Source organism: Cavia porcellus, unplaced genomic scaffold (assembly GCF_034190915.1).
Source record: "Cavia porcellus strain 051 isolate PalLab524CR breed Dunkin Hartley unplaced genomic scaffold, mCavPor4.1 scaffold_31, whole genome shotgun sequence".
NCBI lineage: Eukaryota > Metazoa > Chordata > Mammalia > Rodentia > Caviidae > Cavia > Cavia porcellus.
This window is the reverse complement of record NW_026947514.1, coordinates 24,275,745-24,291,183: the sequence shown is the minus strand read 5'-3', so window position 1 is coordinate 24,291,183 and position 15,439 is coordinate 24,275,745. Positions and strand designations below refer to the sequence as shown.

Sequence of the window (15,439 nt, the reverse complement as noted above, 5' to 3'; positions counted from 1 at the left end):
GCCACCAGTGCTTCCCCGTGTGCCATCCTGGGGCTGCTCAGCCACATTCTGGTTGGCAGTTTTTAGCTTAAAAAGGATGGATCCGCCTGATAGTTCTGGTCTCTCAGGAGACTAGAACTGGGAAACCAAGCTGATAGTGAGCTCATAGATGGTGATAAGGATTTGGCCTTACCTGAGATTAGGAGATAGTGAGTGACCAGTCAAGAAAAACAAAAAGAAAGGGTGTGTTAATGGCTGGGGATTTAGCTCAGCAGGCACAAATAAAGCACAAGGTTGTGAGTTTGATCCCCAGGTACCCCCCTCCCCTGCAGAAAAGGAGGAAGTGAGCACAATAGGAAGCAATGCAGAAAGAAAAACAGCAGAGCCCTCCAGAAAGGGAACACAGAAGAGAGCAAGCTTTCTCCTTTGCTGATAGTTTTGTGGTCCTAGGTTGTTTTACTCTTCCTATTCTCACAAGCCCTTATCCTAACAAATCAAAATTTCGTTCATAGTCCAAGTCCTCTCAGATGTGTGGCTAGTGCTTAGGTGAGACCAGCAGAACAAGAAGTGGCTGAATGGATGGGCTGGAAGTAGGTTTGGAGTTACATTGCCTCCCAGGTAGCCTCCAGCCAATTTCAGATGTCAACTTGTTTCCTATGGCTTGAGAAAATTTTCTAGAAGTTTCCTTAGCTTAGTTCATAGCTGGTGGATTCCTTTCAGGGACAGTAATAGATATGCCTCAGTCATATAGTGACAGAGAACAAAACCTAACTGATCCCTGGCAAGGAAAACAGGGCTCTTGGATTCAAGGAAAGTTCTAGTGATGCCAGAAATGGCAAAAGGCCTTTTGTCAGAGCCCATGCTATGGCTTAAAGTGGGCATTAATGAGCAGCCAGAATAAGACAGATACCTAGGAAACATCCAGCAAGGCCTCACTGAAGGGGAGCAAGTGAAGCATGCAGAGACCACAGGAGGATCTTGGCCAGAGGTTCTGGGGTTGGAGGAGGAGGGAGTGGGCACCCTGTGTGTTTACCATTCAGTTTGTCTCCAGGAGTCCTGCTGGAATTTGAGACCTCCTTCCTAGGGCAGTTCAAGCCAGTTGGAGCATTCTGGTTTTCCTTGATAGTAATGATGATAAGATACCTAATATTTATGATGTACTTATTAGTGTGGCAGGTACTTTGCTAAATATTTCCCATATATCTCTTTCATTAATTCTGGACAGGACATAAGGAAGGGACACCCATCACAGAGGAATAAAGTGAGTTTTGGAGAGCTTCGCTCACCTTCCCAAGGCCATGCACCTAGCTTGCGGTGGCTGGGGCGTGTAAATCCTGGCTTCTCTAATCGCATGGCCATATTCTTAATGAGCTCACTCTGCGGCTTTATTAGCAGCAGACCCTTACTGTAACCATGTTGAAAGGTGCCTCACTTGGGGTTCAGTTTGTTCACTTGGGCCAAGTCCTGGTGAACAGCTTCTTCTCCCTGGAGGTTTGTTGAGCCCTGCAGGCTGTTGTGCCTCGAGACACCTGTCCATGGGAGCAGCTGCCTTGCCTTTCTCTGAGGTGGAAGCAATCCAACCTGCTGGGAGCCAGGGAGAGGCCCACTAAATTATTTAAGAGTGGCTGTCCTCCTGGCGCCAATGTTGTGGACTTTTGTACCTGAGGTAAGTGAGTCCCAGCTGCTTTGGAAATGAAACAAAGTTCTGGAAGTTAAGGAGGGATGGAAAAGATGAAGGATGTGTGCTGCTTTGGGGTTTGCTTCTCCCTTCCCAGATAGAGACAGCTCCAGGGGTTCAGTGATCCCTGGCAAAGATGGTGTAATGAGGTGCATGTCAGGAGCAATCAGCTGTCAGAACGGTGATAGGGAAATCCTCTCGGGTTCATCTGCTTTTTTCTGGAGGAACATGGAACAGCACAATGGCAGGCAATCTTGGGAAAGGGGCCCACTCAAATTCTGAACTGTGTGATAACAGTGTAATCTACACTGTAGTGCTGGTGAGTCACCTTACTTGAGCAGAATTGTCAGCTCAGGTCAGATCAGGTTGCAGCAGTGGGGAGCCTGACCAACTGTGTATAGGGCAAAAATGTACAACTTTGGGGGTAGAGCTGGTGGCCACAGAGGTGGCAGTGTCAGTTTTAGTGAACTCAAATGCAGCCTTCTCAAAGTGAGGCCACAGAGTTACTTGGAAACGTGTGTGAAATACTGATTCTTGAACCCTAACCCAGACTTCCTGAATCTGACATTATAAATGGTTTAAAACTGTGTCTAAAAGAGCCATTCGGGTGATTCTGATGCCCAGTATCATGGCTGTAGTGTAAGCAAGGGTAAATGATGCTGAGGTGTCCTGGGAAGATTCTGCAGTTCTCAGAGGGAGAAAACAAAACTCCCAGTATGGCTGGCTGCAAATTGTAAAATAAGTGAAAAATACATATCAAATACATCCGTTTTGGATTTGATATGACTAATCCCAGTGGTTCTTCAGTGATTCAGGCAAAATTCCCCATGGCACAGCCACTTTACATATACTTGTTACATGGAAACATTTCACTGGACCTTACTGGGAGAGACATATGTTTGGTAGTGGGTGTTTGTGGGCACTTCTTGAGGTTCTGTGGCATAGTTAAGAAAGAATCTGGGCTTGGGTTCTAGCCCTATCATGTCTTGTGAGCCACTATGTATCTCTTTCAGGCTCTAGGATTCAGCTTCTTCATCTGTGGAAAGAGGACACCCCAGTGTCCTTGGGGTGACTCTGGTTTTCAGAGATGTTCCAAGGAAAAACCATGGTTACATCACACTAGAGACAGAAGTGTCACCACCGTCATATTTTAAATATTAATATTGCAATCGACAGCCTGCTGACCATCTGGAAGAATCTCCCAGGGCAACAAAGGCTCTGGACTCTGATTTGAGAATTGCATTTTGGGACAGGTGCTTCATTAATGGAAATGGCTTCCCAAGACTGTGGCCAAATAGGCTCTCTCTCTTTGTGCAGACTAAATTCTCCACCCTGTCAAGGCCTTTTAACACAGAGGTCAGAGTACACAGCTGGGTGGTTCCTTAGTCCCTTTAATTCCTCTAGGACATGCAGGTCTGATGGCTTCTGCTGAGCAACTTGAAGGCATGTGTGTGCCCAGGTCTGGAGTCATGGCAGGAAGGCAGTGGAAAGCACCTGGCCTTTGGGCATTCTGTCCTTCCTTGGAAGAAGCCTCTGTTCAGGCTGGAGTGATGGTGGAGGTGTAAGAGGCTGGGTTAGAAGCAGGGGAGCCTTCCTCAAGGACTGGTTGTGTTGCCTTTGCTTCCTGGGACTTTTTCATCAGGGTGAGAGATCATGCACAGATCTGCGGCAGCTGACCTTTTAAACCAAACCAACCTGTATGTTTGCTAAATAAAGGAGCTGCTGTCAGGTGTTGGGCTGGAGACAGAGGGTGGCTAAGAAAAGAGAGATATGAATTCAGTAGCCTGGTGAGAGTTGGGGGCAGTGGCCTCCATCGTCTCAGATGACTGGCTTCTCAAGTGTGTCTTGGGGGCCAAAAAAATGCGCCATTGAGTATGCAGTGTTTCAAACTTCTCTTTGGGTGAGGTCATGGGACAGAAATGGGTTACAAGATGACTCTTGTAAAGTCTCTCTCAGGCCAGGACCTCACTTTGGGGACAGAATGTGTGGCTGGCTCAGGTGTGTGTGCGTCCTGTTCCTTTTTCTTTATGCCTTTATGTCTTTCTCTCACACTTGTGAACAGAAGGTTTTCTGCAGGGGCGAATCCCTGGGCCCAGGGTGGTTTCTGACAGGGTCAGCCTCCAAGTGTGCCTGTAAGGTCTGGGCTACAAGGAGACCTTTTCTTCACTGACACATCCACCCCCTGCTCTGGATGAAAGAAGGTTTCCAGGGTCAGGAAGGAGGCTGTGAATTTTGACTGTTGGTATTTCAGAGTCAGAGAAAGGGTCATTCCAGTGTTTTTTTTCACAGTTAGACAAAGACAGGTCTGGAACTGGCTTGGCCTGAGTCTGAAGTGCTCCTTTGGTCCTAATCCTCCTCGCTTGCTTGGCTCACTTTAGAAACACAGCAGGTCACAGGCTCATTCTCTAGTTGTTACTTCTTTTCCTTCTTGGATGCAACCAAAGGTGGTCAGGTAGAAAAAGAAGGGACAGTGAATTAGACTGACCTGCCTCAGAATTTGGAGAATGAGTTAATTTTGTTTTATTTCCTTTACTAGTCTGCTGATTGTTCTGTTGCCACCATTAGTACACAATGTGTAAGAAAAACAAAACACAATAAACACTGAAAACTTAGAAAACTCATAAAAGCACAGTGGCAAAAGCAACACTTACTATTGTCCTGCACATATTAAAGTTTACATTTGGTATAGATCCTTTTTTATTTTCTATAGGAACACACTGTACATGGCCTGTCCCTTCGCCCTGCTTTTATTGTGAACATCTTACCACATCAATAAGTATTCTTTAACCTTTTATTTTAAAGGTCAAAAATATATGAAGTATTCCATTACATAACTGAGTAATTTCCTCTATCCCTTATGGGTGGATATTTAGATTCTATTTTTTTTAATAATTAGAAATAGTACTGTTTCTCTCATGTAAGGTTATTCCATGATACCATCCCACCTGCAGTGTAAAATAACAAACATTTCCCATTGCCCTTACAATATATTTTTTGTTTAATTTTGTCTATTTGATGGACTAGAAAAAGTTATTTCTTTGTTTCAAACTTGAGCCGGGCTAAGATACTTTATGAACGTGTATAGATAGCTTTCTTTGGTACTATAAGGAAAAGAGATGTTACTCGTCTCAGTTTGTTTTTCTGCATTTGCCTCTTTTGACTTTTACTTTGTCAGGGTAATAAAAAAGTACTAGATCTCTACTCCAAGAAATAAAGATGTATAAAGCAGCTTTAAAGACTGTTTCTCACGTTTTTACTTTTGAGAACCAAAAAAGTTGAAATAGCCTTCTTAAAATAGGAAATTAATTAATAGTGGTAATGGAATAATGTAATGACAGAGGGAAATATGGCTATAAAATATGTACACTATGATTTCAATTAAATAGTATGTGCATTAAAAACACTGTAAGTGTTAAAGTTAATCATTGCCAAATGATGAAATTATACTTCCTCTGTATTTTGAAGTTCCTCTCAGGTACATATATTACTGTTGTAATCACACACAAGGCAAATGTTAGCAAGTTAATTCTAAAATATTAAAAGTGGCAATGACTCTAAGTAACTGGATTCAGATCACTTAGATTCTGTTAAGGACTTTGTGTGTTACGTCTTTTCACATTCTTTGAGGTTTGTGGAGCTCTTTGTGAGTTTACAAGGCAATTTTATAAGGGAGACTTCTAATGAGGCTGGAAGCAAAGGAGGTCAAGGGTAGCTTCCCAACTGCTCTTTTGCAATTTGTGTTGATGGTTACAGGTATCTATGGAAGTAACCACTGACCCAGGCCCCAGGGCATGTTGGACATGCCACCCAAGGCACCAACGGATCATGTGTTCTTTGGAGTCATTGTTGGAGACTGAAAGGTAGGAATGCCAGGGAGTTGAGTTCGTGTCTAAATGTCAGCTGGGGGAGACTGATTTGATTGTGTTTGAGTATTTCATACAATGGCAGAAATAGTAGGGATAGAAATTTATGCCAGTCCTGTCTTGTGCTCAAATCAATGTCATTGCTGTTTTTTCTATCAGGGTGTCCCACTGAGGTGGTACAGTATATCATATGTTGGGTATGTCTGGCGGGTGACAGCACATTTGGATGGTTTTGAATACTTTAAGTTGTTTGTGAAGAGTTTGGATGAAAGAGGATCATTTAATTGAGAGATAGAATTGGAAGAGGGAGGTAATTGTTGGTATTTTCTCCTTACATTATGGTAGTTATTCAATGTGTACAAGAGGAAATACTGAACTTTGTAATAGAAGGAGATAAATTAAAGCATCTGGCAGAGACATGAGTCAATGGTGGAATGGATTATTTTCCCTGGACCTGGGTTTTTACGTGGTATGTCTTATTTTCTGACATTGATGACCTAAAGCCCCATGCTGTGTTAACATGCTTGTCTTTGGATATCATTGTTGTGAGGATAAAGATATTAAATTCACTTTGGGAATCATTCTGGGGTTGAGGATCTGTCTAGAAGACACAGTGGTTAGAGTGTGTGTGTGTGTGTGTGTGTGTGTGTGTGTGTGTGTGAGAGAGAGAGAGAGAGAGAGAGAGAGAAAGAGAGAGAGAGAGAGAGAGAGAGAGAGAGAGAGAGAGAGAGAGAGAGAAAGTTCTTAAAACAAGTGATGTGTACAGTAGAAGAAAAGGTAACAGAGAATGAGAAGAGCATGACAGCTGCCTTGGAATGTGTGAAGGGCTGTCAGAAGGAAGAAGCAATCAAGTTGTTTTGAAGGACTTCTGAGGACAGAGCTGTGACTGATGAAGGGGCTGCTACAGGGAGAATCATTTCAGCTCAGGATAAAGAAGACCTTCCTGAAAATCAGAACCCATGTCTGTTCCACAAACTAATAGCACTATCCAGCAAAGCCTCCAGATGTTTGTCACAAGAGATTCCCTCACTGGGTGACCACAAAGGGCTATTCCAAGTCTGGGCTTCTAAAATTCTGTGTCAGCTTGCGTATATGGTTGTAAGTCATTCTAGGGCTTGAATAAATAATGGTAGACAAAATACATATGGTACTTGGTCTTACAGACAACTGAAGGAGATATTAAGATATTAATTCATCAGATATTAAGATATTAGTTCATCAGAAAACCATCCAGCCTAACTTGGAGTAGAGTATGAAGGCTTCTTAGAAGAAGGGAAGTCAAAGGCCTAAGAAATTGGCATGACTTGGCTGGAATGTTCTCTGCAAAGGTGTAGGAATGGCATAGTGCATTAGAGACATAGATTGTGAATGAAGAACTGAGTGATGACAGGCCTCACCTAAGGAGGTGGGTGGTCAGTCCATGAAGGCCCTTGTTTTCCAGGACAGAGGTTGTGCTCCAAGTTGACAGCAACAGAGGCATTGAAACTCTTTAAGGAAACTCTTTAAGGAAACTCTTTAAGGAAAGACCACCTTGGCTCTGGTATAGGAATAAACTAGAGAAGATTGGATGCAGGGGAGAAATTAGGGCTCTGGTTTAGCAATGAAGGTGAGTATGGTGGGAGAATTAATCTATTGTGGTGGTGGTGAGGATAGAGAGGTGGGACGGCAGAAAGGGACAGCTCATATGGAGCAATTGGGGAATTTGTGGTACCGTTTATTGAAACTGAGAAACGAGTCCATTGAACTGATTGAGTGCTGCAAGAAGGATGATGAGTCTGCATTGGGACATAATGTGTTTGAAGTCTCTGTGAGATATAAACATGGACATGGCCTGTCTTCCTGTTTTGTAAAGTACTTGAGAGTGGTTTCTTTTTGTTTTCTGACACTATGGAGAAGTTTCTGTATATGAAAGGGGAGTTTTCTTCCAAAGCCCTTTCATAACTATAACTTCCAGGTCTTTCCAACATCCTGCAAAACAGAGGGGGGGCTGTTTTTCTCAATGCAGTGTTCAGACTCAGCATCTAACATGGTATCCATGTTTTCTTAGAATACAGACACTCAGGTTGCTTTCCTTCTTTCTGGTTGGTCACTCATATCCCAGGAGTGCAGTGTTTCCCTCCTCGTGTCTGAAGAGAGTGACCAGGTTGTGGAATTCCATATTTTTGCTTTGTGAAGAATGACCCTCTTTCTCTAAGTAGAGAGGGACAAAGGCCCAAAGGGGATAAGAGAGAAAAAGAAAACAGCAGGTAAAAGACAGAGATAAGTTGCTTTCATTTCCTGGCCCCTGATTGATTTGGCAGTAGATTTCTGCCTGGACACCTTGGCTAGGGTCACTGCCCTGGGTGTTCCCAGGTTGGTTTAGTAGACCCCATTCTGAAGTTACTTATTGTCTTGCTGTTAACCTGTTTCACAGGTTAATGACTGGCAAGGACACTGGAGATGAGTAAATCCAAATTATAGCTTGCAGACTTGTAGAGAGAGACTTGTTCCAAGTCATACTATGAGTTGGCTTCTTGACTTCTTTTCCTATTTCATAACATTGGACTTTTTAAGAATCTTAGTCACAGGTCTATGATGTATGTTTGTTGCTTGGAGGCTATAAAAACCCATTCCTCCTTTTGATTTATTTCTTCTATATAATTCCTAAGTGTCTATGTTCTCCAGTAGCTGGCTACCCACCCTCTTCCCTTACACTTGACCTTCTCTCTCTATGTGATCTTTCCTAGTCCTGTGCTTTTCACTGTGACCCAAGGGTTGATGGCTCTCCAGTTGATGCTTCTGACCATGAACTCCTTTGTATGGCTGTCTTAGTCACTTTGTGCTCGTCACTGAGACAAAATACCTGAAGCCCAAGGCTGGGAAAGGAAAGGTTTATTTCTTACAGTTTTTGGAGGTTTCAGTCCACACTCAGTTGTCTCCAAGACAGGCAGGCATGGCTGGGCTGCAGTTCATGGCGGCCGGCAACAGCAAACTCAAACCAGCAAAGAGAAAGACATACCTTCTTCCTGCCATTACATCACATCCTGGCTCCACCCCTATGTGGGTGGAGCACTGACACCATCAATCCAAGCACTATACAATGAACCATCACAAATGAACAATGCAAACTTATGAGGCCTGGGGGACACAAACATAAACCATGACAATGGCTTAATTTACCCGCCTCATTCTCTTAGTCACTTTGCTCATTGCTGAGACAAAATAATTGACACCCAAAGTGAAAGAGGGAAAGGCTTATTTAGCTCACGGTTTGTAGAGGTTTCAGTTCAAAATTGGCTGGCTTGAAAGTAGGTAGCTTTACAGAGGGTTATTACAGAGGAGAACCAATTCATGGCAGGCAGAAGTCAAGAAAAGCAAGCAAGCAAGGGACCTGAACAGCATCTTTCTGCCCCTTTTATATTGTATCTAGGTTATTGGGATTAGTGTGGGGCCAAACCAATCAGTGGGCTGATTTAGTAGTCACACAGTCTAAATCTAATGACCCCTGAAAAAAGCCTCACCTATGACTGCATGAGGCTTTGGGTGACATCTAAACATCAAGCTATAACATTCCTGGTCCTTTCTTCCCACAGGCACATCAGAATAAACTGCTATAAAATCAACAGTGCTTGTTTCAGACCTATTAGAGAAATACCTGCTGGTTTTTGTAATACGGTCCCCATTCAATGAACCTGAGTGCTTTTCTCATCCTTTCCTGCATGTCTATGTGGGGAGCATCCCCCAAGATCCTGATCTGGAAAGGCAGGAATCAGCTTCCATAGCCCTTTCCTCCCATCACATGAGTCATCACACCTTTCTGATTCCACCCTTTAAATATCTTGGACGTTTGCTTCTCTGTCTCTTGTGCCAATGGGCCTGTCTCAGCTCTGAACTGAACACTGTGGTGCCTTCTCCAGTGGTCTTTCTCAAATACAGAGTGGACTTTCTCATATACTGAGTTAAGAATCCTAAGGGGGGAAAATCTGAGCCCACTACCCTTCTGTCAAATGCTATTCCATCTGTGAAACCTTTTTAGTGTAGCACAGATAAAGTTAAGGACCTCTACTCTACTCTGGAACCGACCACCTGGGTTCAAATTCCCTTTACTAGATAAGCTATTTTGAGTAAGTTGCTTCACCTTTCTCTACTTCAATTTTCTCACATATAGTGAATGGGTGATTGTAATAATACCTACTTCAGAGGGTCACTAGAGAGATTAAATGAGTCAATATTTATAATGCACTTAAACAGTTCTTAGGACATAGTAAATTCTGCTTGGTTAAATAAGGGTAAAACTCTTTAGCTCAACACAGAGGCTTTTCAAAATTGGACACCACTGACTTGTCCAAACTCAAGTGTTCAATCCCCCTGACCTTGGTACTGTGCCATCAGCAATCTACCACTTTTCATACCATTATGCTTTTGTCCCTTCTTTCTTGTTCACCTGTTTCCCTAAATGATAGGCCTAGAATGAGAAAAATATAGTGCTATGCATACCAAGACCTGATGACAATTTCAAGTATATGACAAGCTCACAGCAAGCACCATATTGTTCTAATGATCTCCACTAATCAGACATCACACACTAACTTATGTGTGCATCTCCATGAGGGCTGGGGCCCTGTTTTCTTCAATGTGATGACCTCAGCATCACCTCTAGTAGACCATCACTAATACCAATGGTCATCTAAACTCCTGGGTCTAGACACAGATCATATCACTGGGATGCAGTCAGTGTCTTGACCGTGCAGATCTCTGAAGCATTGTTCCCAAGAGGTTGTTTTATTTTCTTGATGAAAGGATGTGAGCCTTCATCTAGGAGGTGACACTCTGTTCTAAACTGAGCAGGTGGTGTGAAGCAAGGTGTGAAGGATTGCCTGGTGAGTGAGGGTGTGCAGGGAAGGGAAGGGTAAAAGGGTGACCAGAAAAAGTCCTGGAGACCTGCTAGTTTTGGGAAGAAGGGGCAGACAGGCATGGAGATCTGAAGAGTTGACACAAGGGAGGTAGCAGCCAGCATGAAGCTGTGGGTGGAGGCAACTTTGGTGTGGAAGATGTGGGGAGGCCAAGAAAGGAAATGGAGGGTGGGCTTCCCATTCTAGAGATAATATGACCCTCTTGCCCTCAAACTCCTTCCTGGTTTACTGTTTTTTTTTTTTTTAAAGAGTACTTGTCATCATTAGGCATAGTACTTATAATACATATTTTCTCATTGTCTATCTCTCTCCACTGATATTTAAGACCCAAAAGGCTAGAGCTTTACTGTTTTACACTAGTGTGTCACCTACACCAAAGACATTCTCTGACCCATCAATTCTTGTAGAAATTTGTTGAATGAGTGAATCCTACCACCCAAGGAGAGCAGTCATTCATATTTTTGTGTTCTGCCATTTGATAAGTAGGTTATTTAAAAGTGTGTTTAAAGTTAGGTGCAATAGAGTGTATCTATTTTAAGCATGCAGTTCAATGAATATTGGCAAATGTATAACTTTTATAATGAATGCCATCATCAAGATGTATAACATTCCCATGACCCCAGAAAAGGTCTTCTTGTGTCTCTTGGTGGTCTCCTGGCCCTAGAAAACCACTGATGCAATTTTTGTCATTATTTATTTATGGATTTATTTTCTTCTAGAATTTTATATAAATGGAATAGTTCTCATGTCCTGTTTTGCCGGACATAATATTTTTGAGATTTATTTACATTGAGCATAACTATGGTTCATTTGATTTTATTACCAAGTTGTGGCAAATAATTTTGTATCTTGCTTTGTGATATTTTGTGATCAGGAATGAGCTGGATTCTGGAAACAACCTGCCTGGCTGAAGTTTTGACTCTTGTTTCTTAGCATCTGTGGGGCTCTGGGCAACTTTGTGTTCCTTTTGTCTCGGGTTTGTCATCTGTTAAATGGGGTTATATTCATACCTATCTTACAGGATTGCAGGGAAGATTCAGAGAGTTAAATTAAACATATAAGGCACTGAGAATAGACTCTGGTACAATGTAGGTAATTGTCAGTTACTTTATTTCTGTTTTACAAAGGAAGGAAAAAAAATCACTAAGGCACTAAGTCATTCTCCCTGTGTTTTTTGGATTTCAGGACAGATTGGCATCAAAGTCTGTCTGATTTAATTCTGTGTTCTACCACCTCCCAGATTCTGGTCCTTTCTCTTTGGACCAGGCTCTTCTGTGTGGCAGGCACACAGACAGAGGGACATTAAAGGAAGAGTGGCTGCTCAGTTTTGGGGGGGTGGGAATGGCTGCCTTCTCTCTATTCACCATCCCTACCTCTATGGAGAGAGTCTCACCCCCTCCTTTGATCTTCTGTGGGGTGTAGTTGGGGATTCTTGCCCTTTGCTCCTCTCCTGGGCCCTCTTGGACAGCTGAGCCTTACATCAGGAACCCCTCTTGCAATCACACAGCATCAGCCCTGCAAGAAGCTAATTTGATAAACCCCACTCCAAAGCTCATTGAACCTGTCTATAACGATGCTTAATTAAAGTGCAGAAACTTTGAAGAGATAGCAAGTTACTGCTTAATGCAATACCAGAGTGCCACTATTCCACCATCTGCCTCCCTCTTTGCAGTAATTGCTTCCTGACATTTGTTTATTTTAATTAGGAGAGCAGTCTTGATCAAGAGGGAGGGCAGGCAGGGTCAGAACTGTTGAGGAGGAGGGAGAAAGTAAAAAGTAGGGGATATGATGTAGTAACAGTGTCCTAAAAAGGAACTGTTATTGTCTTTTTGGTGATTCCCCTGGTGTCTTTCATTCTCCCTACAGTGAAATCATAGTGCTTACTCTAGGATCACAGTCTCAGGTCTTGGGAGTGTCCTTTAGGGAGTTTGGGAGCTTCTTGGTTATCAGATAAAGGGTTCTACCTTGTCAGGAGGGAAGGAGATAGAAAATGGGGCTGACAGATCTCAGGGTGATGGTAGAAGTAACAAGCTTGCTGTGATAGAGCGGAGACACTTCCCCTCTCAGCAGGGTCTTAAAGTAGAGGAAAGAGCAGTGCGTTCACATCTATTAGTTCCACTGGTTCACACTGATGGTGCCATAGAGTGCTTGGTTATCTCTGATTGTGTGTTGGTCATTAAATTATTTGTGAGTATAAATTACAGCCTGAAACTTTTGTCTTCCAGAGACAAAATTTATTCTTTTGTGTGTGTGCGTGCATGCGTGTGTGTGTGTGTGTGTGTGTGTGTGTGTGTGTGTATCGGACAGTACTGTATATTAGGCTTGAGGCTCCCTCAACAGCATAAGTTGTTCAAATTCAATCTTCAGGCACTCTTGTGGACTAGTCTCCTTATGTGTCTCACCCGCAGGGTCCTGCCTTACTGTAAAAAGGTCTGTTTTTGTTCTCTTTGACTTCTGAAGGTTCTGGGAGTGAATTTCTGCCTCCTGCAGCCTGCTAAGCTGTCAATACAAAGTTTAGATTTGCCCAACTCAGAAAATGTCCTCAAGGCAAAAGTGATTTCCATTTCTTTCCAGGTTCCTGTTTCCTTTCAGGAACTGGGCTTTTTTTTTTTTTTTTTTTTTTTTTTTTTTTTTTTTTTTTGTCTTTCTCTCTCTCCTTACAATCAGATCAGCATTTTGGTGACTTTAAGAAGACACAATATGTATTTTGCCCAGATTCCTAGTTGTTTTTTAATGGTAGTAGCCTGCCATTACCAGACAGTCTCTGATAGTAGTTTTAAAATTACATTTATTTTTACTTGTGCTAGCATAACTCTTTTTTTTTTGGTCAAAGAAATCTCACATAGGATCTCAGTATAAAAAAATAAAGCAAAGGAAACAAAAAAGATAAAAATGAAGCTCTTCTAGTTCAGGGCTAGGGACTGGCTGCTAGACCTCCCCCTTATGAGGCCCCTGAGAGTGTTTCTGAGGACCTGAGTTTGTGTCATGGTTTAGGAAACCTATTTTTTACAGAGCTGTTTGGTTTGACTGATCTTGAGGAACCACAGCTTTGGCAAAGCTCATCTAGTGCTTTCCTTGGAAACAAATGGTTCTTGATATTTTAGGATCTAGGCTGGAAGCCTAGATCTTGGGCAGGGTGCTTATGAGAAATGACAGGATGTGCTGCTCTAGTCCCAGAGAATCCTGTGAAAGCAGGGCCAGGCAAGTTGTGTGGGGGTCTTCTTAATCCTTTTAGGAAGATTGGTCTGGGGCAGGGAGAAGAGAATGGAAGGGGAATGAGGATGGATCCTCCAAGAGGCAGATATCAAAGCAGGATTTGATGGTCTTATTGGGGAAAGTGCTTGTGAAGGATTAAAAGCAGGAGGGTGAAAGGGGGGCGGTGTTCAGACCTCCTTGCTGATCTGACCTTGTGAAAGAAGGGAGGAAGGAAGGATTGTGTGGGAAGACTCACATTACACAGCTCTGAACACACTTCAGCCAAGCTGATGGGTAGTTCCCAAGCAAAAACTGGCTGTTACAGGAATCCTATCCTGGTTAGGAATGGGTGGCCAACAGCATTCTTCACATGCTTAGCATTGACTGGGACCAATTGTGAGAGAGTGGTCTCTGTGAATGAATGATACATGCAAAGAGTGGCACCTTGGGGCTATTGGTCACCTCTGCTCCTTGCAGCAGGCTCTCTTGAAGGAGCTCTAAGTAGCACACCTCTCTGGCTACTCTCAGAGCAGTGGAACACCCCAAGAGCACCAAGATGTTTGCTGAAATAAGGTGGGAAGGAAAGTAGGGCTACTTTTCTAGACAAAGAAATTAGCTGCACTGAACTCCTGCCCATGCATTCCCTAGAAACTGTGTCCAAGCCAATGAGGAGTTCTGCTTAGTTTGCCTGAGCATGCTTTCTGAGTTCCTTGAGGCAGGCCTGCAGAACCAGATTCCTGCAAGGACTCTTATGTATCCGCTCACATCATTCCCTCCTCTAACCTCCCATTGGTGTCAGCTGCTCTCAGCATAAAGACCACGCCCTTTATCCCACCCTTGTGGCCTTGCCTAAGCCCTGCCTCCCTTACCATCCTTACTGCTTCCTGTCTTTTCCTGCTCATCTCTATTCCAGGACCCCAGGTCTTTCAGTCTTTTGTACTTGTTTTGCTCATTTCCACCACAAGGCCTTTCTCCATGCTGTTCCCTCTGCCTGAAATACAAATGTCACTTCTCCAAAGAGAGCTGAAGCCTCTTTTTGTGTTTGTCAGGTCCATGTTCACGTCTGGGACCCCATGCCATGAAGGAATTTATCACAGGCACAATTTTTTTTTTTCTTTTTTGAGACAGGGTCTTACTATGCAGTTCAGGCTGGCCTTGAGCTCACTTTGTAGCCCAGGCTGGTCTCGAACTTGCAACCATCCTCCCACCTCAGCCTCCCTAGTGCTGGGATTACAGGCATGAGCCACCACACCCGGCAATCACAGGCACAATCTTATATTGTGCTGGCTAATTGCTGTTCAGTTCCTGACTCTCCTACTGAATGAAAAGTTCCATAAGGGCAGGGACTACATCTGTCTTCGCTAGTCATGATACCACAGTGCCTGGCTTCATGGAAATACGTTGTCCTAGTGAATAAGCCAAAGTATGGAGGAATTTGGATATCCAATAAGTAAAGCTAAAATAAACACATAAACTCAATGAAAGCAGGGTGAGATGTATTTCTCCAGAGCTGTGGGTGACTTTCAAGGTCTTTGTCAGCCTAGCTTCTGTGTCTGCAGTTGCCCCTAGGGAGGTGGGTTGACTTCTTTGTGCTCCCACAATTGGTAGGAGCCAGAGCTGGAAATGACACCTTTGTCTGGTTTCTCTTGTGTCATCCCATGGATGCAAGCTGAAAGGTGATGCTTGGGGTCCATATGGCCTCTGCTCTCCCTGTTTACCTAATTTTGAGTAACCCATTAACCTGCTTGATGCTGTTTCTTCATCTGTGAAGTAGGAATGATAATGCATGTTTTAAATGGAAACCCTGAAAATGAAATGAGTATGTGAAAGAG

The 15,439-nt window shown here is 43.2% G+C and overlaps 1 protein-coding gene across 45 annotated transcripts in view; it reads left to right on the top strand.

The window, feature by feature from the left end:
- The window catches only part of Nrxn3 (neurexin 3), a 1,541,537-nt gene that overhangs the window by 28,672 nt on the left and 1,497,426 nt on the right, over positions 1-15,439 (top strand). Inside the window, exon 2 of one of the 45 annotated variants that reach the window (XM_063240939.1) lies at positions 5,411-5,517. The exons of the other annotated variants lie outside the window; for them this stretch is intronic. The gene's annotated coding sequence lies outside the window, so the exon portion shown is untranslated. The remainder of the gene's footprint in view (positions 1-5,410; positions 5,518-15,439) is intronic. 45 annotated transcript variants of the gene reach the window in all.